General features: G+C 35.6%; 1 protein-coding gene across 1 annotated transcript in view; it reads left to right on the top strand.

Annotated features, from left to right (window-relative positions):
- Adgrl3 (adhesion G protein-coupled receptor L3) overlaps positions 1–27,147 on the top strand; it is a 736,167-nt gene that overhangs the window by 150,064 nt on the left and 558,956 nt on the right. Inside the window, exon 3 of the mRNA XM_055629463.1 lies at positions 24,830–24,895. The gene's annotated coding sequence lies outside the window, so the exon portion shown is untranslated. The remainder of the gene's footprint in view (positions 1–24,829; positions 24,896–27,147) is intronic.

Genomic DNA, 27,147 nt, shown 5'->3' with positions numbered 1-27,147 from the left:
TGTGTGTGTGTGTGTGTGTGTGTGTGTGTGTGTGTGTGTGTGTGTGTTTGTGTGAAAGAGAGGTGGAGTGGGAAGTTGCGCTTTAGGGACCTGAATAGAATGTAACCTTTGAACCCTAGCTCAATAGGCTATTGAAAGAGATGTAAAAGTTTTCAAAATTATTAATCAGGTGTGTGAATAATATGCCCATTACCTCTGGGTTCAGAGAGGCCAGGACAGTAGGTTCTGAAGAAATTAGTGTGATTTATGACTAGTTCCAAGCCATATTCATTTCAATTTATCAGCATGACCTTGCTGTGGCTCCTTTAAAAGGCTCTGGAGTTCACCTTGTATCTGTGTCCTGCCTTGGTTTGAAAAGTTGCATAGTTCTTAGGCCTCTTTTCTCTTCTCAGTTTTATGTTTGCTGGAGCAGGTCAGTCTCTAGTTTCAACTTCTCCATCACTCACAGTCTGAATTGATCAGAATGTTTAAGGTCAGTAGACCAGAATAATTTGTCCTTGGTTCCTTTATGAAGGTCTTTCAGAGTCAGAGAATAAAGACTAAATTCCTTTTTGTGAAAATAGAAGTATGTGAATCTCTTAATTTATAATGTGCCTGCTGTACCATCTGGGTGATGTTACATGAGGCATTTAACTAATATTCAAAGTTCTCATCTGAAAACTTAGCCCTGTGAAAACTGATATGTTTGCTGTACATAAATTTTAAGGGTCACATAACATAAAATCTATTTAAACAGATATGCCTCTTTGAGCATGGCATTATCATTGAATTTTGATTATCTTATTTCAATTTTGATCTAAGCCTCTTCCAAAGCATCTTTCTCTCCACAACATATATTACATTCCTGGAATATATGTGTATCTTTGTCCATTGCCATTTGGTAATTTCTTCAGTACTTAATAGTGATGCATTATTCGTTCCCCAAGAGATCAACTCCTTTCTTGTGTAAGCACAGATATGAAAGTTGGTATGAAAGCATTCTCTAACTCCTAAGGTGATGGTAAATATCAAAGTATGGAAACCTGCACTTTATCTTTCTAAGAGTGGCAGTTCTAAAATTAAAATGGATGTGGAGGACATGCATTGAGTCCTCCATGCCTGTTTCCATTCGCACATGCCTAGGGTGCCACAGTAATGGCTGACCACTCTTCCCTTAACATGTGTGGATAGTGCTTCCCTGCTGAAGAATCCACCTCTCTGCACAACCGTGACAGTCCTCAGAAGGAAGTTATGCCTGGCAGAGAATAAAAGAAAGAGTTATTCAGCCAACATTAGAGAGATGTTTGAAGGGTATAGTTTAGTCATAGTCCTTTGACGTAAAAGGTCACATCCAATGCGATGGCACCAAATTTTGAAGTGCCATCCTAATGTTATTAGTCTGTTATTTTGATTCCACTGATTCATTTATTTTTGTTAAAATTATAATCTAATATTTTTAAGTTGGTTAGCTTTCAGAGATGGCCAGGAGGATGTTACTTCTTCAAATGTGTGGCAGGTAAGTTCGTTATGTGTACATTTTTATGTGCATAGCTATGGTGGTCAATGGTAGACATTATTTTTTTTTATTCTTAAAACAAACAAACAAACAAAAAACCTTTCCTCCTAATTATTAAGTACAGTGAACATGGAACTCATTGATTTCTCTGGCCGGCTGGCCTTTCTTGAAGGACTCCTTCTGTTTCTGTCCCTCTTTTCCGAGTGGTTAGATAGATATGTGTCCTCAGGTTTCATATGAGGACTGGGAACCCAGATCACCATGCTCATGCAGCAGGTACTGTCTCCCAAGCTTGAAATTCTGCCGCTGTTGGGGAAAAACATCGACATTGGATGCTTAGATAGACACTGCAGAATCTGACTAGGTCAAAGGTTTATAAACATTAAAACAGCTTTGTTAGCTTTGTTTCTCCTATCTGTGATAAATACTATTTTATCCACTCCATTTCTTTGAAAATTGTAAGAAAATAGCAGGCTTGTGATTATTTACTAATATTACAAACTGCATAACATTCTTATTGAGACCAGTGATGGTTAGAGATACCAGCCTCAAAAAAGTGTTTTTTTTTAAGTAAAGAATTCCCTTAAACCTCAAAATGTATGCTATACATAGAATTTTATTTGTTCTTTTTTGAAAAACACTTAAGAGTGCATCAAACACACTGAGTGCTGATATTATTAGTGAAATGGAATACCATTTCAGCTAATGTGGTAAAAATGCCTCCGCACATTAAGAAGAAAAACCCAATATTATTTTTCCTCAGAGGGAAAATATCAGTTATGTAAGTAATGGCCATATGCACCACCCCTTTGCACATCCATTGTACTAATCCGAGTGTTTATTTCCTTTTACAAACTTTGTAGCATGGTAGTGAAGCATAACTGTTCATTGCATGGGATATTTGACAAAGTCATTGTCTTAAGCGGTTCTTCAAGCTTCTGCCTCTTCATTTTCTTTGCTTGGTTTCATGTTGAATTAAAGACAAACCAAGAACAATTCTTCACAGTTTCTTATTTAAAAAAATGCTTACAGAGGCACTTCATCATTTTTTTTTCTATATGGGGGATGGAGTTAAGTGTAAAAAGGTAACTGTGGAAGGTTCTGTGATAGGACATTCATATCAGGTGGTCGTCTACTGAATACTGCCTGGCTGTATCACAATGTGCTAATTAGTGTTTGGCAACTTGACAAGAAATATAAAGCTCTGGATATTTCTTAATGAAACAGTGGTCAGATTTTAAGTGCACAAATCAACTATCTAGTCAATCATAGTAACACTAATTTTGAATCTTACCAACATATACCCATTACCATTTGAAAATTTTAAGGCCATTTTCCATGTTGTCCTCCAGGAAGTAATGACCTTTCACTTATTTTTATAAAATAAATTGATAATATCTTACAGCATCATCATACTAAATCATCATACTAAATCATTAATATATTTTTACTTCATAAAAATATATGCAATTTTAATATAAATGGTAAAACTTTTTTCTTAATAGCTTCATTCCCAAATAATTATTAAGTAATATAGTAGAATTTTTGAGGTATGTTGAATGATAGTAGCTCATTATTCTTTTCGTTTCCCATTAGCTCACCTGTACACTAACATCTCCGCTAAGAAACACATGGAGTTAATAAAAAAAAGCTAGTAACTTTTCAAAATCTTTAAATATTTCAAATATGTTACTTGTCCTATATATATGTTTTTAAAAGCTTTACTATTAAACACATGTATCTTGTTTTCCTACTTCCTTCATTAATACAATTCTTCATTGTATTAAAAGCATGTTTGGGAACAAGCTATACTTTTTATACTATAGGTAGTTTTATTGAAGCATAAAGAGCCATATATTTTAGTAACAATTTGTAACTAAGAGGTGGAAAATTTTGTATCATTTATAAAAATTTACTCCCATAACAATATGTGTGTGTGTGTGTGTGTGTGTGTGTGTGTGTAAGAGAGAGACATATAGCGAGAGATAGACAGGGGGGAGGCTTTCTCCATGTAGCTTTGGTTGTCCTGCACTCGCTCTGTAGACCAGGCTGGCCTCGAACTCACAGAGATCTGCTTACCTCTGCCTCCCTGAGGCTGGTATTATAGGTGTGCACCATTACTCCCAGCTACATAACAGCATTCTTACATGCATTAAGGATTTTTAAAACAATATACATTTTGATCTGATAGAAAGAAAGCAAAGGGTGAAAAGCAAGCAACAGTGGATACTACAAGTGGATAATATTTCAAATGTACAAGACTTCCATTTTCATGAAAAAAATTACTCTGAACAAAGCAGAAGTGGTTACATATGGGACAGAAACTTTAAGGCCTAAGGGAATGGTGTGTATTTCAAATAGTAAGGTATAGACCATAGACATATATTTTATAAGTATGGTAAATTTTCTTTTTGTTTCAGCTTTCAGATGCACTTATGAATATTTGTGAGGGTATAAGCTATTGTATTAGTCAGCTTTTCATCTTTGGGACAAGTACCTGAAGGAATACCTTGGATGAAGGAGGTTTTATTTGGTTCACAGTTCCATTCATGAAGTTCATGGTTGGCAGCTTCCATTGCTTGGTCCTTCATGGGAGGCTGAATACCATGGCAATGGGAGGATAATGGAGGAGAGACATTAACCACATGACAGCTAGTAAGTGCCATCACAGGGAGGAGAAGAGGGAGGAAAGGTGGGATTTGAGGGGGGTGAGAGAGGGGGCTACAGCTGGGATACAAAGTGAATAAACTGTAATTAATAAAAAATAAATTAATTAATAAAAATAGAAAAAAGTTGTTACAACCTCAAAAAATAGTACCTCTAGCAGGTATCACACCGTCAGTGTATGGGCCTGTGGAGACGCTTCATTTTCAGAGTCTGCAGATGTTTTCCTCCATCCACCTGCTTCCAGAACCTTTGATGATTCCCATTAGGCATTTTCTTTCCTGTTATACACAAACTAATTTCTTCACTGTTCATGTTGATAAATCCGAAGTTCGGCTGTGAGAACTCACTTTGCTGCAACTCTCAGTAATATGTAGTGGAGTTGGTCTCTGGTCTCGTGAGCAATATTTCTTGCCCCTCTTGCTAAATTCTCATAAAACCTTTCATTTTGCTGGAATCTTTCTTAATGTTTAGTAGTTTTCAGTTTGCCCCAAATTTCAGAGATTCTCAAAGGACGGCCTGTTTGTTTGTTTGTTTGTTTTTTCTCTGGTGCCTATGATTGTTAGTCTAATTTACTACTGTTATATAAATGCTTACCATTATTAATTTTTATCTGTACTGTACAGTAAATATATAACTCTAGTGTCATTTATGTAGCAACTTTCCCAAACAGCCCTGACTTTTTCGGTAGGTGATGGTATGTGCAAAACTAAACTTGTACTCTTTTCACACTGTTAATACCTTTTTTCTGAAACATTGACATTTTTAATGAGAATGTTTTTAATTATAAAAATTAAGTACATCAGTTTCTCTTTCCTTTACATACACTTACATGCAGACATGCACATACACACATATAGCTATCAATCATCTATCTGTCTATTTAACTTCTATCATCTGCCTACCCTTAATCCTCTTGTAAGAATAAGTCAGTACTTTTCTAAACATGTAACGAAATTAAATTTGAACGATAGTCTGCATACCTCTGCCAAAGCTAACACCTGGCTATTTGCTAGGTGTCTGCCTCCTTCTGCAGTTCTTTGCTCTCTAGTCTTGGGGTGGCCCATCAACTTCCTTTTAGGTTTCAATGTTCTTGCTGCTCTTTCTTTAGGCTGCATTAGTTTCTTTTTTCTGGAGTCGTCTTGCTTATCCCCTTCTTTCAGATTTTTACTCGTATTTTATTTGGAGTGAAAATACATGAAATATTCTGTAGACATATTTATTCGAAACTGGTGTCTCTACCCTTTATTATCATAATTTACATTTATGAAACCTACCATATGTTCTATGCTGATTTATCATTTCTAATTTTCTCTCTCTTGCAAAATTATAGGTATTGCTTTGGTTATTTCTTCATTCCCAGCACCTAGAAATATCATTCAATTGTTAGATGTGGTGACACATTCCCTAATCTTCGTGCTTGAAAGGTGAAGGAAGGCTTGCAAGTTGCAGGTCAGCCTAGGCTAGGTCAAAGAACAATAGTGATAATAATAAAAGCCAGTGGAACAAATTGAACAAACAACAAAAGAAGCTCAGTCCATTTATCAACTTAATAGTCGCTGAATGTCTGAAGTTTGCACCACTTGTATTCAGTTGTTGTAAATGGAACATACTCTCTATGGCATTTTTGGTATTTATGGAGTACTAACTAACCTTTCTTTGTGATGTGTGTTTTGTTTTTAATGAGGAGGAGATGATACATCTCAGTCTCATTGCTATAGGGACTACCACCAAAAGCTACAAAATAGCTTCTCTTGCTAAAAAATATAGGAGTCAGTACACAGCATTGAATTCTGTGCATGACCTTGTAAGAACATAAGCTATGCTCTGGTAGATCAAGGAGCAAGAGAATTTCACATCGTGACATTAAAACTCTTAGAGATAAAAGTAACTTTGACCATAGTTCAGAACACTCAGAGCACTGTGAAAGTGAGCAAGTTGTCATAGGTAACACTTACAGGGAAAATCCTTAATTGAGGCAATACATGCAAAAGATCTGTAGTGAAGTAGGTTATAGCACAGAGAAGGGAAATTACTTGAAGCCTGAGTCAGGGGGCACTATGAATAGTTTCTGTAGTCACTGAAATCATCACAAAAAAATTAAGAAGTGACCTTTGTTCTAATGTGTAAAGAAAAAGAAGGAAGAAAGAGAGAAAGAAATCCTAAGATAGAGTTGTTCCATATAAGAATGTATCAATAACCTCTCCAGCATGCGTCATCCCTTGAGTTTTTGATCTTATCCATTCTGATGGGTGTGAGGTGGAATCTCAGCGTTGTTTTGATTTGCATTTCTTGGATGACTAAGGATGTTGAGCATTTCTTTAAGTGTTTCTCTGCCATTCGATATTCCTCTGTTGAAAATTCTCTTTTTAGCTCTGTATCCTTTTGTTTTTTTAATTTTTTATCCTTTTTGTTTTTTTACTTTCTTTGTTGGAGTTTAACTTCTTGAGTTCTTTATATATTTTGTATATTAGTCCTCTCTCAGATGTAGGGTTGGTGAAGATCCTTTCCTAGTCTGTAGGCTGCCATTTTGTTCTGATGACAGTGTCCTTTGCTTTAGAGAAGCTTTTCAGTTTCATGAGGAGCCATTTACTGATTGTTGATCTTAAAGCTGTAAGGTTGGTGTTTTGTTCAGGAAGTTGTCTCCTGTGCAAATGAGGTCAAGGCTCTTCCTCACTTTTTACTAACAGAGCTAAAAAAAACCTGGGTGCAGGGGACCCTGCAGAGACCCATACTCCAACCAAGGACCATGCATGGAGAGGACCTAGACCCAAGTGGGTTCTTTAGTAAGGGGGTGGGGCCATCTGACATGAACTCAGTGGCTAGGTCTTTGATCAGCTCCCTGTGGGTGGTGCATCCTTGCCAGGCCACAGAGGAAGATGATGCCACCAGCCATGATAAGACTTGATAGGCTAGGGTCAGATAGAAGGGGAGGAGGTTCTCCCCTATCAGTGGACTATGAAAGGGGCATAGGGGGAGAAGAAGGAGGGTGGGAGGGACTTGGAGGAGATGCAGGGTGCTACAGCTGAGATACAAAGTGAATAAATTATAATAAATAAATATTAAAATAAAAAGAATGTATCAATAAAATGTTTTTCTTTACTTTTAATAAAACAATCTGTTTTGGTTCTTAAACTTTAAGTATAGCTCCTGGTTGGAAGATATTTCAGACAATTTTTTTTTCCTTAAGCAAATAGTAAACAAATCTTCAGATATTTATTGAGCATCTATTAATCATGCATTTAATACTTGAACATTTTGGGTACTATACCGTGCTGCTTGATCAGATTTCTAAAGGATGTCAGTTTTATATAAACAGTAATACCGTAGCATCTGAAGTGAATGTCACACTGAGGAAAGGTAAGCCATGTCAATTCATTTCACTTTCATAGAAATGCCGAATGCCAGCTGCTGCTGATACTTCTCTGATCACTAGCTGACTTTAGGCAGGAGCTAATGCAGCCACTGATGACCGTGGATCTAACAGGCGTGCAGACCACACAGATGTGCAGCAGTTACTTGTGGCGTTAACTCCTGGTTACTGTTCTGTTTGACAGATAAGGGCATTTTACCTGATGTGCATGTTGTGAGAAGCGGAATCTTTCACTAGCCCTATAATTCTGTTTCCGTTTTTTAATTTTCTTATTTCATTTTTGCGGGTGTGTAAATATATGCACACTTAAGGATTCTGGAGTAAACTGAAGGTTTGGTTTGAGCCAGTGGCTTTACATGCTGCACCATTTCACCAGCACTGTACTGTAATTGTTTCTCTATGACCCTTGTTTTGAAGTCAAGGTAAGCCCGTGATAGCATCTTATGGGTGATGATTCAGTGGCATCTTGCATGTGTCTCGTTGTCAACAGATAAAAGGTACCATAAAGGAGGGCAGCCTGCTATCAGAGGAGAAGAAAGTTTTGTTGTGCAAATTGAATGATTGTAGAATGCTTATTTTTGAGTTAAATCTTGAAGACTAGTAACAGACAAAGCAAAAAAGGAAGAAAAGAGAAACAAAGCATCGTAAAGAACCGGCTTAGGGGTTCTGTTGTGTTGATTGCCAGTCTAGAGCCTGCAGCATCTTAGTTTTCATATCTGTCCCTGAATTTTAAAATCTGGGCCATAACAGCCCCGTCCCCCATCCCCTTACTGCTCTGTAGAATAATTGGATTACTTTATGAAAAAGACTTAGAGCATTTTTGAGCAAACAAGTTTGATATTGTGGTAGAAGTAGCTCTAATGGCAGGGATACAATAGAAAATATTGAAGATGATAGATTGTCATTGAAAATTTGTAAAATCTGCTTAAAAGGATAAAAATACTACAAATCAGGCCACAGAAGAGGACAATGCAGCTACTTTTAATGAGAACTGATAGACTAAGATCAGAAAGGAGAGGGGAACCTCCCCTATCAGTGGACTTGGGGAGTGGCATGCATGCAGAAAGGGGAGGGAAGATGGGGCCGGGAGGGGAGGAGGAAAGGGCTTATGGGGGGATACAAAATGAATAAAGTGTAATTAATAAAAAACATACTACAAACCAGTGTTCTTTTATAAACATGAATTGTGAGACAGGAAATTGAAGAAACGGAAAGGGAGAGTCTATGAAGCTAACCACAAGCACAGCAATAATTTTATAACCCAAGCATGTATTTAAAATCATACATGTATTTACAAAGAAAAACACAGCTTACCCATCTTACCTTAGCTGCTTCTCTGTGTCTATTGCTAGTGTTGCTTTCCCAGGCTTTGTTTAGCAGTTTATCAGTGAAAGACTCAGTTTCCTCTACCTGGGCTCAGGACACAGCCTATTGATACTAGTGTTCCATGAAGGAGTCCTAAGTGCATTTTCCTCCTGCTTAAACTGTTTCCACACAGATGTATAGCTTAGGGAACTGAAGCTAATCCTTGAAGAACAGTACTGAGTGGCCAGCTTCTCGAAGCTGTCCACCCGTGTGCAGAATTTGTCCCATCACGTGTTTTCAGCTTTGGTATATTTAATGAAGGGTTATCTGTCTGCTTAGGAGAGTCCTTCCTTCCTTCCCCTATCTGAGAGGGTGTGGTCTTTTCAACAGTAACTTTTGTTTTTAAGTTAAGATGGTAGGGTTAAAAAAATAAAGAAATATGTGGCTATTTAGCAGTTTGTTCTTTGTTTACTCTGATATAGTTCGGTCAGTTGGTGATACTCAACTAGAAATACCTGCAGCCATTTACATACATAGCACAATGAAAACATGCAACCTGTTTCTAGTCCTTCCCAGGAGTTTAGCTATTAGTCGCTTCGTGACTCCAGTTTTAAATTCCTTGTGTTGCAGATTTATCATGTTTTAAATGGGGATAATTTTATTCATTTTTATAAGGTATAATAAAAATAATATGCCTAAAAATAAAGTGTACTGCTTAAGGTCTTAATGGCTAAAAATGCTTTGTTCTTACCATGTGCCAAAGATAGTTTTGGATGTTTTATATGGGATTCTTCTTTTAGTCTTCTCAAGAACAGTTAAAAATAGCTACTAGTTTTAATTTTATAGATGAGCACATTGATGCATAACAAGTTAGTGTAATAGCATGCTGCTAGAATAACAGTCGGCTTCGTAAACCAGTACCATGGCTCTGGAGCCATGTGTTGTTTATTGGTATTATTTAGCATATGTTAGATGCTAAATTTACAATCTATGATAAAAATTTTGTCTGTACATGATTGTGCACATCTGTAATCCCACTACTGGAAAGACGGAGGCATCAGAAGAATCATAAGCTGGAGGGCAGCCTGGGCTACAGAGCAAAATTCTGTATTCCACCACCTTCAATAGGACAATGATGATGATGATTAGAGAGCTTGTTCAGTCATCCAGTAAATGATATATTCTGACCTCTTAGGTCTTCTTCAATGGTAGAGAGCATATGGAACATAAAATATTACCATATACATTAATATGTCATGATATGTTTATTGTTCTTGAGGATTTGGATGGTGCTGGGTCAAGTTTTTCTGTCTTTCATGGCAATTTTCTGTATCTATCTATCTATCTATCTATCTATCTATCTATCTATCTTTATATCTATCTTTTATCTATGTTTATATATATCTATCTTTTGTCCATCTTTTGTAGCTATCTACCTATTTATCTATCTGTCTATCTAACTTTATGTGTATCCATCTATCTTTCTAGTTATCTATGTATTATCTATCTATTTATGTTTTTTTTTTTTTGAGACAGGATTTCTTTATGAGGCATTGGACGTCCTGGAACTAGCTCTGTAAAACAAGCTGGCCTCAAAATCACAGAGATGGCATCTCCCTCTGCCTCTGTCTCTGCCTCCCAAGTGCTGGAATTAAAGGAATACGCTAATGCCACCAGGCTCTTTTATTATTTTTTAAAGCATTATCTCATAAATTTTGTAGGTTTTTTTTTATATATATACCAATGGGCTAGCTATACATGGTATTCGTGTATAGCTCTTATTTACTTTTCTTTCACAAAACATGATAGAATGTTTACAACACAATAGGTTTAAGGTAGGGATGCGGAATGTATGATGTAATGTACATTTAATTACATTTAATGTAATGTAAATGAAGGTGTGAATGTGAATGGAGAGTCGGAGAAGGCCACTTTCAGTGGGGTCACCAGATACACAAACAGATTAGAGAGCAGATCTTGGTATGCAAAATACAGTTAATGCCACAATTTCATAACTGCAGTGGTAGTTATTAACATGTAGCTTGTGTTAATGCTGAACTGTAGTCTCTCCTAAATGTCGGCATCCAAACTTGCATGGCTGTGTACTATATTGTGTTATCATAAATATAATAAAGAACCATTCTGTATTCATGAAGTTTATCATATTTTCCCTTTGGTTGAATTTATAGATGGGATGTTAAACATTGTGACACCTTTCTCAGAAAATTTTTGAGTAAAAAAAAATAAAGTAAAACGTGAGATGTGTTATCCCCACGCAATGGGCAGAGTGTTTATGACATTATGACATTGCCTAGGCTTTCTCTGGTTTAAGAGTTAGAAAAAGTGAATTGTTGTTGAGTTGACTTGAATTGGTGATCACAATGGTAAGAAAAATTCAACACTGTCCACCATGTTTGTGGTGATATATAAAATCTTAGTTTTAGTTCTTATGGGGTTTCTGAATGAAACAATCCAATGGGAAATAGGAAAGGCACTGAATCCACCCTGAGCAAATAGGCTATGTGGTAGTCTAGAACAGCTAGGGCAGGTCATCTCAAAAAAATGATATCAGCCCTCTACTTGAGGCCATCTGTCCTCTTGAACACTGTACTAAAGTGATGGTCTTGTATGCCAGGGTGCCTCAGCAGTAAGAGTCATAGGGCCTGGTGCAGATGTTCCATGGGAGTTGGTAAGAGATTGCTTCTACTTCAAACCTAAAGCAATTCCTAGGCCTTTAAGCAATTATTCCCTGTCCGAAGATAGACCACCAGGACATTGTCCATACAACCTGCAAACATTAACCCTAAGCTAATTCTTTCAACTTTCTCTTAAATAACTAAAATGTCTTTCTGTTTGTGTAACAGACATTTCATAAAACAGCAACATTTTCAGCATATAAATTAAGAATATAAATTAAGAATTTAAATTATAAATTAAGAATGATGGTGAACAGAGGAAGACAATGCAACCAGTCCTGATGAGACCTGATAGGCTAGAGTCCGAAGGGGAGGAGGACCTCCCCTATCAGTGGACTAGGGGAGGGCCATAGAGGGGAGAAGAGGGAAGGAGGGAGGGATTAGGAGGAGAGGAGGGAGGGGGCTACAGCTGAGTTACAAATTAAATAAATTATAATAAATGATAATTTAAAAAGAATGATGGTGAAAGGATGGTAATATTTATGCAATTGCCAGAACTGTGTCTTAATGTGTCTTAATTCTTTTTGGAGACACATTTGCTTTCTCTGAAAGTTGATTCCTTATTCAACAGTTGGACCAAACTAGAGTGTTTATTTTACCTAAAATTCAGTATTTTAAAGATATTTACATATCTCATAATATGGTAGCTATTTTTTCTTATCAGAATGTATTAATATTTTGAGGAAATATCTATAGTTGCTACCGATGATGAAGGCATTCTAGATTTTTATTGTCATGTGTCTATAAAACGTTTAAGTAGTAATCTTCTGGCCAGCCTTACCCTCGGCCACATAAACATAAATTTCTATGGACATGATATAAAGTTCCAGTGGAACCACCTGCCACGTGGATGTCTGCACTGAAGGTTAATAGTACCCTGTATTTTTTTTCTCAAAAGGAAATAGCAGGATGTTACCTTGTAATTTTTTTTTACTACTGTGTAATAAAATGTAGATATAATAAATACCATCTAAACAAATAAAAAAATTTGGACAGAATCCATTTTGCTGTCAACACTTAGTATATAGTACAGGCCTTTAAATATTTTTGTCCTAAGTGGACTTAATGACATCAACTTGCATTCTACTCTCTTTGACTGCGCGGAAGCAGAAACCAATATTTTATTATTTGCCATTCAGCCTTAGATGATATTTTAATACATTTGTCTTGGTTCTCCACCGGGCTTGTTAACACAGTCTTGAGTATGATCCGAATTATTCTTTGATTAAGTAAGTTGACCTGCTAGGTTACTGTTTATGCTGGTTGGTTATTTTTACCATCATATTCATATTGATATTGCTGACAATAATACTTACACACCACAACTTGTGCATTATCAAGAATTCACCCCCTTTATTTTGAATACCCTGGCAGCAGCAACAAGATTTAGTGCAATTGAGCTTTGTAGATCATGATGGCTTCATATGGCTGCAGGTGGTCATTCAGTGTTTATTATATTGACTATTGAATGAAAATGGCTGACAACAGTTTTCTCTTTATTTATATTTTCAAAATGTGTGTGTTTGTATATGTTGCCTGCCTTTACGGCTGTCCACCGTGTGCATGCCTGGTGTTTAGGGAGGCCGTAAAAGGACAAGTATATCCTTGATGTGGAGTCACAGATAGATAGTGAGTTAACATGTGTTTGCTGGGAATCAATTCTGGGTCTTCTGGCAGGACAGCTAGTGCTCTTAAACCGTGAACTACCTTTCCAGGCCGTGTGAACTTGTGTGTGTGTGTGTGTGTATGTGTGTGTGAAGGCTAAAAACACATATAGGACCTCTTAGTATGTACTTTAATGTTCCATACACTTTCGTAGACTATGAATTCAAGTTGAAGGCTTATTCATACTTTGTGTAATTCCTGCACGCAGGGCTTGGGCTTTAGATCTGGTGTTATATATTGAGTCCTGGGCTATATACTGATGTTTTCTCCGAAGAAACTCCAAAATAAAACAAGAGAAAAATAAATAAATAAAACCAATACGGTAGTATTTGGAAGCTATTACTAATCATTTTGTTAAACCTTTGCAAAAGAGCTTTTTCTTGGTACAACTGCTGGTGGCACAGGATTTCAAACTTCTCTCTTTTAGAAACACTTCCTTTGTTTTTGAGCTTGGTCTGACTCTAAAAACTATGGTGCACTGCTTTTATGGGTGGAATAAGCATACAGCAGCCCTGTAAGAAGGGAAATGCATGCCTTGTGCCTGATTTCTTATAAACCACAACTAATACATTTCAAATACTATTGTTAATATGTGGCACAACAACTTCCACTTACAGATGCAAATACAGGTATTGTTATATTTTGGATATTTAAATTTATATAAAGTGAATAAAGTGTGGTAAATATAGTAATAATAAATTAAAAATAAATTTATTCAAACTTGAAACTTTAATTCCTGAGGGCAAAAAGAAAACTAAACAGTATTATAGGTATAAGCACCTTTTCTGTATTTCAACCTTTTTCTAAAACATCATTTATTTATTTATTTTTATGTGCATTGGTGTTTTGCTTGCCTGTGTATCTCTGTGAGAGTGTCAGGTCCCCTGGATCTGGAGTTACAGACAGTTTTGAGCTGCCATGTGGGTGCTGGGAATTGAACCAGGTCTCCTGGAACAGTTGCTAGTGTTCTGAAAGGCTGAGCCATCTCTTCAGTCCTGGCACATCCTCTGTATCTGTGGGGTGTTTTAATTTTTTGTTTGTTTTTGGTGTTTGTTTTGTGAGGTAGGTTTCATTCCGTACCCCAGACGTGCTCATAGTCACCACACAGCCCACACTCTCCTAAATTCCCAGTACTGCTCCTGCTCAGCCTTATCTGTCCTGAGAATGGAAGCATGTGCTACTAAATGAGGCTTAGAGTACATTCTTTGAAGAGGTATAGTTAGATTTCGTGAAATGAAAACTGAATTCACTTTTGGGTGGATTTTGAAAATTTAATCCAGATACTTAATTTTCTTGGTTTGCTGTTCTTTGACTTTTATTTTTCTGGAAAGTACATTTCAGTATAATAAGTTTCTTTTCTCTCTTTCTTTCTTTTCTGTTTTTTTATTTTTTTTTTTATTTTTTTTTTTTTTTACTTTGTAAGAGTTGTGTGGTTTCCTGGTAGGTAACATTAATCATTCTTGAAAAAAATATGTTCCTATATATATAAGCTTTCCCACCACAGAGCTAACATATTTTAGCTAAAATTGCTTGGGAATAAGGATATGAGATTTCCTTCATGTATATAGTAACTCAAAAACTTAAATATAGTTTTGTATGCAGTTTTTTTATATACATAAAATATCGAAGTAAAGTAGAAATATTTCAGAAATACAGTAGTTTGTTTCCATAATACAGCTATGTTTACCTGAGGCTAACTGTGACATGAAGATATTAAATAAAAAATTTCAGGAATAAATAATCGATAGGCTTAAATGTAATGCTCTTGTGACTAGTGTGATGAAAGCTTACCTTGTCCTTTTTTTCCCAGATGAGATGTCAGTCATTCATACTTCAAATGCTATTTGCTGGGCAGTCACTTGCTAGCTACGGTGGTTTCAGATCCACCGGCATAGTGCTTCAATTTGTTCAAAAGTGCTGAATTTATTTACTGATGACCACAAAGTGCAAAATTACTATTGTAGATGCTTCAACCATTCTTAAGAGAAGCCATAAAATGATTCTTTAATTTGAAAGGAGAAAACAAGTATTTTTATTGATAGGACTAAGCTATGCTTATGTGTTTGTTCTCAGAGGGCATTTTTGTAGCTGTTTATCTTATGAGTAGTGTTGTTAATTCCTGCATGTGCTGGAATTTTAGGTTAAATTCTATCATATGTATGCATAGGAAAAGGCAGTATATAGAAGAACTGGTGTTCTCCACGGTTCCAGGCATCCATTGGTCTCTACTCATAATGATGGACCCTTGTAACGTCCACAAAAAGGAAAAGATTAACAAATACAAGTGTGTATATCCTTTAAACTTTTAAAAGGTGAGAGGCTTTATTATCCTTAATAGTAACACAATATTCATTATTTTTCTGTAATCATTTCGAGTGTCGTGTGTGTGTGTGTGTGTGTGTGTGTATGTGGTGCTGGTTTGTGTGTTATTGTACATGTGGGGAATTGACTCTCTCCTTCACCTCTGCAGGTCCCTGGGATTGAACTCAGATCATTAGGCTTGGCACCAAGTGCCTCTATTTTATGAGCCATCTCACTGCCTCCAATATGGTTTCTTAGTTAATGGTCATTAGGATTCACACACAAGGAAAGCTTTAGTTGTTCATGGCTTTATTGTTTATACTGGTGACCAAGTAAAGACAGGTTTTGAAAAATATTCACGAACAGTGTAGGTAAATACCCTTCTATGGCAGTTCCCAAATTCCAGTGATTGGCTCATTTGATAATAAAAACGTTTGCAGATATTTGCCTGTTTTCCCTTTGAGCTCCAAATGTTAGTTTGTGTGCATATGGGTTTTCTTTCTGATCTCTGCATGACAGAAGTCTGTATAGGAAATAAAGCATAATCAGGTCTCTGGTGAAAGTTTCTCCATGGTTGAGCTCATCAAACTTTAGTGTACTGTGACCTTTTTTTATAAAATACATTCCTCGATTCCAGATTGTGAGCCACACTGGTCCAGATTTCCAGATGTTGGAGTCTCAGATAGGGGACTCATTACTGTGGCACAGAAAGCACACTATTTTAAAGACATCAGTAGAGAAGATTTTCTGCTCGAAATCCTAGACAAAGTGGAAAATAAAGCCTCGTGCAATGGACTGCAGTCAGTGTGGGATTGGGAGAGAAAAAAAGAATGCCAGGGAAGGCAGAGGAGCTGGGCTCTGGAAACTTGACCTCTGATGTGTAAGCTAATCACTTTTAGAACTCCAGCCAGGCTTTGTTTTTTTTTGTATGTGTTTTTTTTTTTCATCTGTGCAAAAACGTTTCATTATTTTGTACTCTCTGCTTTTTGATCCCACCCCCACTACAGAGTTGGCACCTTCCCAAAATACTTTGGCAGAGGTCGCTTCCCAGAAGCCTTTTAAAGTTTAGTTAGAATACATTTATTGATTTTATTGAATGGCCAGAGGAATGAAGAGTTTTGGGAAAAGCGCATATAAGAATCAGTGTCTGGCCTGGCAACCCACGCTACTTTAAATGTCTGAGAACACTTCATTAAATGCAGGTTCTCATAGTCTGCAAAATAGTAAAGGTTTCTGCTGTGTTTTCTTGTTTGCACATTAACTGACCTACGTAGCCTCATAGAACTATGGGGTAAAAACCATTCTTTTCTAGAACAGACATTTAGAGAACGTAAGAATGCAAAAGAATAAAATCAGAAACTCTTTAAAAATTCAATTGTAAACTTATAGAAAATGTTTGGTAGCATTCCATGATAACCTTTTCTTAGTCTGTCTTCCTTTATAGACTTTGTAGTAGATAGAGAATAAACTATGCTGCCTAAATTTGCCATCAAGGAGAAAATACACTTTGCAAAAACTTAACAAGTGATTTATTCAAATTAATGTCCTTCTACTCCACTTACATGTTTTTTTTTTTTAATTTATAACTTAGAATTTGGATGCTAAGCAGGAAGGAAGTTCCTGTGTCCATAACTATGAGATGGTTCTCAAAGAAACACAAGTACTTCTTTAACAATCTGAAGTTCTAGAATCCTGATGTCAAAGGAAAGGAAATATAATGATTATTGAGAATGTATAAAAAATATACTCAAAGCCAGTTATTTTACCTTCCATTTCAAAACTATGTGGGCGATGTAAATGAGCATCTCCAATGTATTCAAGGGGGCTTTATGAATGGGCAACATTTCAAAGTTTATCTGTGATAAAAAAGAGGGTGAATGGTTTATATCTCTACTCTATATGAGTGTTGAAACACATTCAACAGAGTAGTAGCAATAAGTATAGTAGATTATATTTTGAAAATTAATTCTATATCCTCGTGGATTGTAGTTTCCTATTTGACAGGAATTCTGATGACAACATTTCCTTCCTGATGTAAATTTAAATTTTGAAAATATATTAAACATTCAAAGATTGTTCCACATTGATTCTCAGTATCTAAGTGGTTTCCCTAGTAAGAGGAACAGGGACCGTCTATGACATGAACTCAGTGGCTGGCTTTTTGATCACCTCCCACCTGAGGGGGGTGAGCAGCCTTGTCGGGCCACAGAGGAAGACAATGCAGGAAAACAATGATAGGCTAGGGTCAGATGGAAGGGGAGGAGGACCTCCCCTATCAGTGGACTTGGAGAGGAGTATGTGAGGAGATAAGAGAGGAAGGGTGGGGTTGGGAGGGAATGAGGGAGGGGTCTGCATCTGGGATACAAAGTGAATAAATTGTAATTAATATAGAAAAATAAAAATTAAAAAAATCATTCCATTTCACTGAAGTTGAGACAAATCATAAGAGGCAGGCAAAAATCTCTTTTGTACAAAAACTTCTTCAATGCTAAATTATTGTGACTTAGTTGTTTGTGAAACAAATTTCAAAATCATTTTCATCACGTTTTATGTATATATATATATATATATATATATATATATATAGTTATTTCATGATAAAAATAAGAGGTTGATTACGGTATTTACTATTAGAAAATGGTCATTTAGAAATATAGAGGATATGCATTCTATTATAATTAAGTTTGAGAAATCCCACTATTAGAGAAGTAGGAAACCACGATGAGTAGGCAAATATGTCATGTGTAATTACAGTTGTAGCAGAGCCATTTTGAAAAGTAAAACCAGGAGATAAATTATATGATTGTTTTTACATTGATAATTTGAGAACCATTTCTCAAGCACAGAATTGAAACAGACATTGCTGAGTAAGTCATCTTCCTGGACCCTTACCAAGTATTCTTTGGGTTGTCCACAAGGGCGGCTGGTCACTGTAATGCCGTTGTATTAAGTGGGGTAATGCGGAGGCTGGTAGGGAGCGTCCGCTGAGAGGTGAGGTCCCTTTGCTTCATGTGTACATATGCATCACACTGACGTACAGTGTATGTACAGTACGCCATCTTCTCTCATCCCTGGAAGCTGCTGTCTTTTTCTTTAAGCGGTAATGTGTTACAATTCCCAAGGGCGGAAGATTTGCACTGGTTTCCCCCTTTTATGAGTTAGAAGATCAGTATGTATTTCACCAGAGAAGCAATAAGCTTCTTTTTTTTTTTTACCTGTGAGTCCCAAGCAGCCAAACTCAAAGAATAAAGTGCCCATTGCTGGCTTTGTGTACATTTACTTTCTTAATAAAGAATAACTACTTGTTTGGTTTGGTTTTGATACTTTTTGAAGGCTGAAAAAAACATATCCAAGAGAGACTTCTGGAGAAATTTCCACACAAGTATAGTAGTCTAGACCAGGAGCTGCTGGGATGAAAACGTTGTTCTTTTACAAATAGACCCCAGTGGCTCAATTTATAAGTTTTTGAGTTGTGATAGTACAGAATTGATAAACATTTAGTAAAAGACTATATTTGAATTTGTGGATTTTGATCTTGACTAAGACAGGTATATTTCACCATACTTTCTTGAAGTTTTAGGAAGCCATTATAGCTTCCTGATCCCACATGAGCATAACAGTAAAACACTCTGATAGTTTTTTTTCTAAATTATATTGTTCAGTATTATTGTGTATATAATGTGTGCTTTTCATGTAACATATGTTTAACTTATAATGGGAACTTGGGACATATCCCCATTGTGACTTGGAGGGTACCTACTCACACATGGATTTCTCCTTAATCAAGATCTTGCCCTGTCTATTTGGGTAGAAGAATCTCTGCCTTGTTAAGTGAAGCCTGAAGGAAAGAAGAGACCCAAACCTTTGGTTTTGATTATCTGTGAGAAGTCAGAACTAACTGTGTGTGTATTTATACTATCCTATCTGAACTTCTTACTGCAGTGGCCTGGCATACAACAGGGACATGAGTTGGTTTCTCTATTCTTTTGTCTTTGTGATAAAAACCCAAAGGTGTAGTGTAATCGTTAGGACTTGGTATGCTAGTCTATGAGATGGCATAGTATGAAAGAGAATGCAGTTATATGGTAACTTACCCTGTCTTACGAAGGGAGACTGGCAAGGTGCCTGTCACTACAATAAGTTCAGAGTAGTACAAGTAAGTATGTAGGCTAATGAGTTGATTTTTGTTTGGATTTCCTGTAATCCTTTCCTTCCCAGTAAGGCTTTTATGTTATCTCCTGTCTGGGTTTATTGGGTTTTCAAAAATTAGTTATATTTTATCAAAGGAGGATAAATTTATCAGTAAGCATATTTAATTGTTAACATTAATAAGGAGCTTAATGGATAGCATGAATGATTTTTGTAACATTAAGAAATTAGTGGAATTTTAAAAACTGACTCATAGGATTTTTTAAAAAAATAAGTAATCATTTTAACTAGGTCTGTGATAAACCATATGCATTCTTTTCGTTAGTGTTCCTTTTTTTTATAACTATGTATTAGTTTTTCCTTTTATTGATTAATGTAGAAGCCCTGCTAATTGATTCTATGTCAGCCTCTTTTTCTAATTAGGAATTTTAAGGCATGAGATTGTCTTTCAACACTGCTTTTGCTGCTTTCTATAAATTTTGATGTGCTATGTTTAATTTTTGTTCAACTCACAATATGTCTAGTTATTGTGTGTGGTTGATAAATATTTAGGGATTCCTAATTTTCATCACTAAATTAATTTTGTATCATTTAGATAACATATTTTTATGACCAGTCTTTTTACCCTTACTAAGATTTGGTTTGCGATCTAAATGAAAAGTGTAATGAAGGCTGTTTCAGAGCTTGAACAATTCATAGGCAAACTGTTACAGGACACTTGTGCACAGAACTTCCATACTTTATCTTGCGTTGACAGTCCCAAACCTGTTAGATGAATGGTCATTTTCTCTTGACCTGAAACACCTGTAGTGGAAACTTTGTATGTCTTCCTCATTGATATTGGGGAGAATATTTGCCACCCTACTCACATAGGCCTTCTCAAGTTCAAACTCCAGTCATTTGCATGACGGAATATATGGTTCCCTGAATCCTGTAAGCTGGCATACAAAGCACTGCATTCACAAATTGCTCTGCCCAGCAGAATCTTGCGTGAGAAATCGGCCCAAGTAGACACCCAAGGAGACTGATGTAGGAAGTCCTTTGATCACTTTTTTGTTCTTGTTTTTGCTGTTTTAAAATTATGTTTGTTTGTAATGGGAAAAGAAGAAAAAAAATTTTTTTCATTTAGTGAGTTTTGGAACCTAATTTCTATGCTAAGCATCATGGTACAGTTGTAGACTACTGAGAAGAAGCCCTCATTGGAGAAATGAGGTTTTACACAACTTTGGGTACTGTTTACAAGGCAAATTTGAGGACAAACTTAGAAACAAATCACCTCATGAAAATTTTCTTATTTGTACTACTTTTATTTTGGCTATCAGTGAACAGTTTAAGGATAAGTGTATGGGCTGAGAGTGTAGCTCAGAGGTACAATCCGTGCCCCAGAAATCACAGGCTCAACTCCCAACATCTCCAGCCACAAAGCTTCTCTTAACTGTCTACAGAATGATTGGAGGTACACATTCTTGACACCTCTTCACTGCTTCATAGACCATTATGGGACACTTCAACAGGTCATATTATATAATTTTTGGAATGAGTACATATATATAGGATAAAAATCACACTTTTTTTGTTCCATTTTAATCTCACACTAATTTGTACTGGGTTATTTTGGGATACACCATTTAACTATCAAAGTGTGAAGCTATCTCTAACAGCAATCAGTGTCATGAATTTCTGAGATTATCTTCTGAATAATTGATTTATAAATGCTTATTTTCTCTTCAATTTAAATATCTCAAAGAATGCTATTTGAGAAGTTTGAACATGTAGAGTCAGAATTTAGAATTCATGGAATAAAGTTTTTCTGACTTTGTCACTCGGCATTTTCTTTGTAAAGATATTTAAAAAGTTAAATGACTGTATGAGATAACTAAAACAGAATTTGGCACACAGAGTTTTATTAAGTATAAAATATGTGTATGTCATACAGAAAAAAATGTACTATGTAGTTTATAAATATATAAAAAGTGCAAATATGCATATAGACATGTCTTCTCCTGTGTGTCTTTGTCTCAGTCTGCTTCCTAGCTGGAATGTATATGAATTTTGTTAGTATTCTTTTAAGCTCTTCCATTCCCTCTGACTCTACACTGCCTTGAGCTATGCTTGAGACAGTAAATATATGGTGAATATTGAAATTTTTTTTTTAATTTTGCTCTCTCAGAACTGGAAAAATTATCCATAGTTTTCATATATTACTGACTTAATAAATTGGCAATTCATTTTTTTTAGCATTATCTATTTTTGTTACCCTTTATATGTGATTAATTATAATACTTGGTCAAAAGCATAGGCTATTTTTACTTTTAACTAACATAAATCCAGTTTTTAGAACTGAAGTATTTCCATGTACTTCTCAAGCCCTCTGAAGAATTGAGTGATTTTTAAGGTATTGCTTTTATGCGATTTTTGAACTGTGTTTAACTCTAAAATAATGAAAGTATGAACAGATGCTAAAAGACATTAATTGCACTAAAACATCGTCAACCATTAGATTTTGAGTTTTTTTCTTTCTTTCTCAAAGTATTTACCACAGCTGTTTTTGAATATCCATCTTGGAATAAGTTTATTATATACAAAATAAGTTTATCCACATTATCTCATAATATAGATAGGTGTCCATTGATAAGATGCCTTTCTCTGCTGTTTTATCTACTCTTTGCTCTTCCCTTTGTTTCCACCTTTCCAGGTCTAATGTTTCTTGTTTATTTGTCCTTTCCATTCTGATGCTAAATGGCTTTCCCAAGCTGGTCTTAGCCAGGTGCTCTCTACATAAAGTAAGTGATTCTCTAGAGTACAGCCCCGTTGGGGGCACCACCAATATCGATCCTCAGGAAATTCAGAAGTCCAGATAACCAGCAAACAGCAAATGCAGGAGCAGGAGAAATCAGCAGCAAACCGACCCCCTCCTACTCTTCCAGGCGACCACTCTTTAACTCTGGATTGTCATATTTATACCCCTCAAACTCTCAGAAGCTAATTAATTTTACCTAGCAAAGACCACGCTCTGCACAAGACACTTTACAGGTGTAAACTGTAGACTCTCCCAGTTGGGATTATAACAAAAACGTGTTTACATATCATAGACCAAAATGTCCATACCACCTGATCATTTACATTTGGGGGGAACTGAAGTTTGAAGAATTAGCCATCTCTAAATATCAAAATTTCCAAGGTGATGCAAAATATCTGAAGGGAGATAATAATTGTGAGCAGGCCTGTGCTGTGACCCAGGACTGTCCAGTTATATAAAATATTTTCACGATGACAAATACCCATTTTTCAAGAACAAGGGAACAGTAATCTATCAAGTCATTAGTTACTGGAAGAATACTAGATTTGTTGAAGGAAGGTTATTCATGGTAGTTCAAGCAATCGATTTTTATAAAAGAGTTGCTTGTTTGAGAACTCAAATGATTCAAATGTGGAGTTGGCTTAATCTTGACAAAAAAATATCACTAAGTATTCAAATACTATGGAACATTTATTAAAATATAGTAAATCCTGCTACCTTTATAATTTAAAATAAATCACCAAGTCAAAAGAAATATTTACATTAGAGGATGGTTTCTATGAATTTATACTCGATTTAATTTTAGTCAATAGTGATTAGTATAAGAGAACTCAGTTTAATTCCATGGTATTATTATTATTTTTTCTTTATATCTAATTCCTTTTGGGACAAGATAGTAGAAGATAATGGTTTTTGTTATTATTTTGGATTGTGCATAAATTTGCTCACTCTTTAGGAGAAAAAAAATATTCCTATTGCAATTGTATACAAATAATAAATTTCAGAATAATTACTAGGTGTGTTAATTATATAAATTCTTAATTATGCTCACTGGAAAGTTTTAAAATTGATGTAGCTAAAGAACTACAAGGATACATTAAATTGCCAAATAGAATATTTTAAAGAAAAACATCCTTTTAATATTTTTGGCAACGAGTTTGGTGTATGGATTCTTGGCTTTGTAATTTAAATATGGACTTGAGATAATATTTAAGAAAATGAGCACAATATCCTGAAAATTGTTTAAATAAAGTTATTTTGATATATCTTTTTAAATTTTTTTATTATTATTATTTATTACATTTATTTACTTTGTATCCCAGCTGTGGCCTCCTCCCTCATCTCCTCTCATTCCCACCTTCTCTTCCTCTTCTTTCCTTATGTCCCTCCCCTAGTACACTAATAGGGGAGGTCCTTCTCCCCCTTCTATTTGACCCTAGCCTAAAGGGACTATTCAAAACTGGCTGCATTGTCTTCCTTTGTGGCCTGGCAAGGCTGCACTCCCAGGGGGAGGTGATCAGAGAGTTCATGTCAGAGACAGCCCCTCTTCCCCTTACCAGGGAACCCACTTGGAGACTGAGTCTATGGGCGACATCTGAGCCAGGGTTTTAGATCCTGTCCATGCATGGTCCTTGTTTGGAGTATCAGTCTCTTCAGGTCTCAGTTTTTATGGCTCTGTTTGTCTCCTTTTGGAGCTCCTGTCCCCTCCATGTCTTTCTCTATTGTCCTTCTTTCATAAGATTACTTGCATTCTGCCCAAAGTTTGGCTATGAGTCTCATTCTCTGCTTCAATACCTTTATCAGTAGAGACTATATCTTATTTTTTTACATTAGACTTGATTTAGACTTTTATAGTTTGGTCTCCATATCACTCTCTCTACCTCAAATACTATCCATGTATATGTGCAGGTAACTATACAAGAAGTGGGCTTACCTGTGTATGTGTATATATTATAATATAACCAAAATGCAATAAGGTGTGTCTCCAGTCTCTTAAGTGGTTTTCAACTGGTAAATATCATTGAACTTGAACTTGCTTTAAGTCTTAGAAATATATGTTTGTTGTAAGAAACCATAGTTTCTTGGAAATACCAAAACTTATTTTGAAGTCATATGTGTTCTTTCAAGCAGGAAAAAAAAAAAAATTACATTACAGACTTCTACTTCACTTGCATTCCCAGTAGGATCTTATTTTAGTGATGTCTTCTCATGTATCTTCCAGGTTTTATAGTTCTTCTCATTCTGCCATGACATTTTTAAGTGTTGTGGGTAAATAGACTTCTCTAGTAATAATAACATTTTATTTGTTCTATGGTTAAAATCCTAAAAGAAAATATTTTTTGTCATCTAATTGTGTCTTTTATTTTTATTTTTTTTTGCAGAAATGTTTAATTCAGTAAGTCAGAAGAAAAAAACATGGATTTTTAGCAATCGAAGAACAAATTAAGGTAATTCATAGAGTATTATTGTTGAATGTGTTTCCTAATAATTTAAATATATTAACAAAAGTGTACTCAAGCTAGTGGATATTTTATGAGACTAAATCACGTTGAGCATGCAACATGTTTAAATGTTTTTTATGTATTTTGAAATGATATTTTCATTTCTTATATGTTTTTGGAAAATAGGTTCTGATATTTTCTGAACAATAACTTATATAGTTGAGCATATTTGCTATCTATTGTGAAGAAATACATTCTATATTAAAAATAATTTAGGTAAAGGAAGTAGTTTTTGTAGCTGCTGCTCTGGAAAGGCACTGATATTGTAGCTATATGACTTTATCAACTATATGAAACAACTATGCCAAGATTTTGGTTTGCATTGATACATAGATTCCAAGACAATGCATTGATGCCATTCATGTATAATTTGTTTTCTTTGCTGTCATTTTTATATCCAAACTAATATGAATATTAATAAATAAAATATACTCATTTTATACCCACAAGATGTTCCATATATAAAACAGATTATTTTCAAATCTGACTTATTTACTACAAATTTATTTAGTTCCCCATGAAAATTTTCCAAGTATAAAATTAGGTGGTTGCATATTTCTCAAGCAAATCAGAAAATATAAAACAGGTCTTTATATTCCTAGCAGAGGTAACAACTGAACATGAAAAACATCAGGGATTCTCATTTTCTGATTATTCTTTATTGAATCATTAATATTTATTGACTTTTCACTCAAATAATATTTACTATATATTACTGTCAGTGTGTTTTTAAAGGTTTTATAGCTAACCTTAAGCACACTCCCTGACTTAAGATTATAGAAATGTTGCAAATGCCTTTTTAGGTAGAAAAGTTTAAATTTGTATCAGTGTTTTAAATGGTCTTTTCTTCATTTTTAGTCACTGATTTTTCTCTCCACATCATTTGCATATGTAAGGAACATTATCCCTTTGATAGTAGAAATGATTGAGTCATTCAGGATTGACTAGCTTATTATCTCAATATCTAAACACTGTAGACATTCATCTACTAATTTAAAATGAGATCAGTTTAGTGATATATTGAAGTAAATTCATTTAACAGAAATCGGGCTCATTTAAGAATTCCTTTAAAAATGTTTGAACTAAATATTATATACATGTGCTCATCAGAAGCTGTACAGGCCTAAGAGTTGGTGGCCTACGCTTTAATCCTAGAATTCAAGGCAGAGGCAGGCAAATCTTTGAGATTGTTCCGGGTCAGCCAGAGTTACTGTGTGAGATATTTTCTCAAGTGTAAGACGAAGATATGAAGAGAGTTGCTTCTGTCAGAACTGAACAAAGTCTGTATTATGAAAAAAACTCAGTCTCCGTGTGGACAAATGCGGCTGTGTAGTTTTAAATGATTCTGTCACTCTCTATTTGCTTCATTGTGTTTTTATTTACATACATGTGTAACGTGTGCTACATTTTTAAGGCAGGCAGTCCGCTTTGGCAAGCACTGAAAGCTACCTAGATGCCACCCACATAGAACATATCACCACACCAGATCCCACAGCTGCCCACTGCTTTGCCCACACTTAGTGCAGGGAGCCTCAAGGATCTATTTTAACATAAGACACACAGTGAAGGCCCCTGTGAGAAACACCGGGAAGTGCTCCTGGTTTAGAGACGGTCTTGACACGCGACCTTTCATGTGTTATTTGCGATATCTATGCTTCTGTTTTGTCTTGAGTAGTAAGAGGTTAATTTTTTTTTTTTTTTTAACCACACAGCATTTAGAATAGAGCTCAGCATGACAGAAATACGCTGGAGAAGGCATCTTTGCTGTAGTAAATGCCTTCTTTGAAATGTGTTTAACCATCACACCAAAGTTTTCAAAATAATAAAGGCTGTTTAGTAATACCCTTCTGACAAAAGTTTAGTTGTTGGTCCCACTCTTGCAGTTCCTAGGTGTAAATACTTTGAGTAAGGTTGAATTAATTTCCCACATGTGGTACACCCATCAGTAGGTTCTGCCAGACTTCTTATCATCCCCTTGGCTACTGCCTTGGGCCATTCTCACTCTCCTGCTCTGTAGAAAAGAAACAGTGTGAGGCCTTTTTTCTTTGACCCATCTTTACCACCTTTGCTACAAATCATAGCTCAGTCTCAGCCTCTTGGGCACACCAGCTGTCTTGGTTGTACCGCACATTGAACCCCTCCTCCACCAAGATCTTCAGCCTTTGTTTCCCTTCTACCCATCCTCTCAGATACTCAGG

This window comes from Psammomys obesus, unplaced genomic scaffold (assembly GCF_907164565.1).
Source record: "Psammomys obesus unplaced genomic scaffold, mPsaObe1.curated_primary_1811, whole genome shotgun sequence".
NCBI classification, from domain to species: domain Eukaryota; kingdom Metazoa; phylum Chordata; class Mammalia; order Rodentia; family Muridae; genus Psammomys; species Psammomys obesus.
This window is presented reverse-complemented; position numbering and strand designations above follow the sequence as displayed.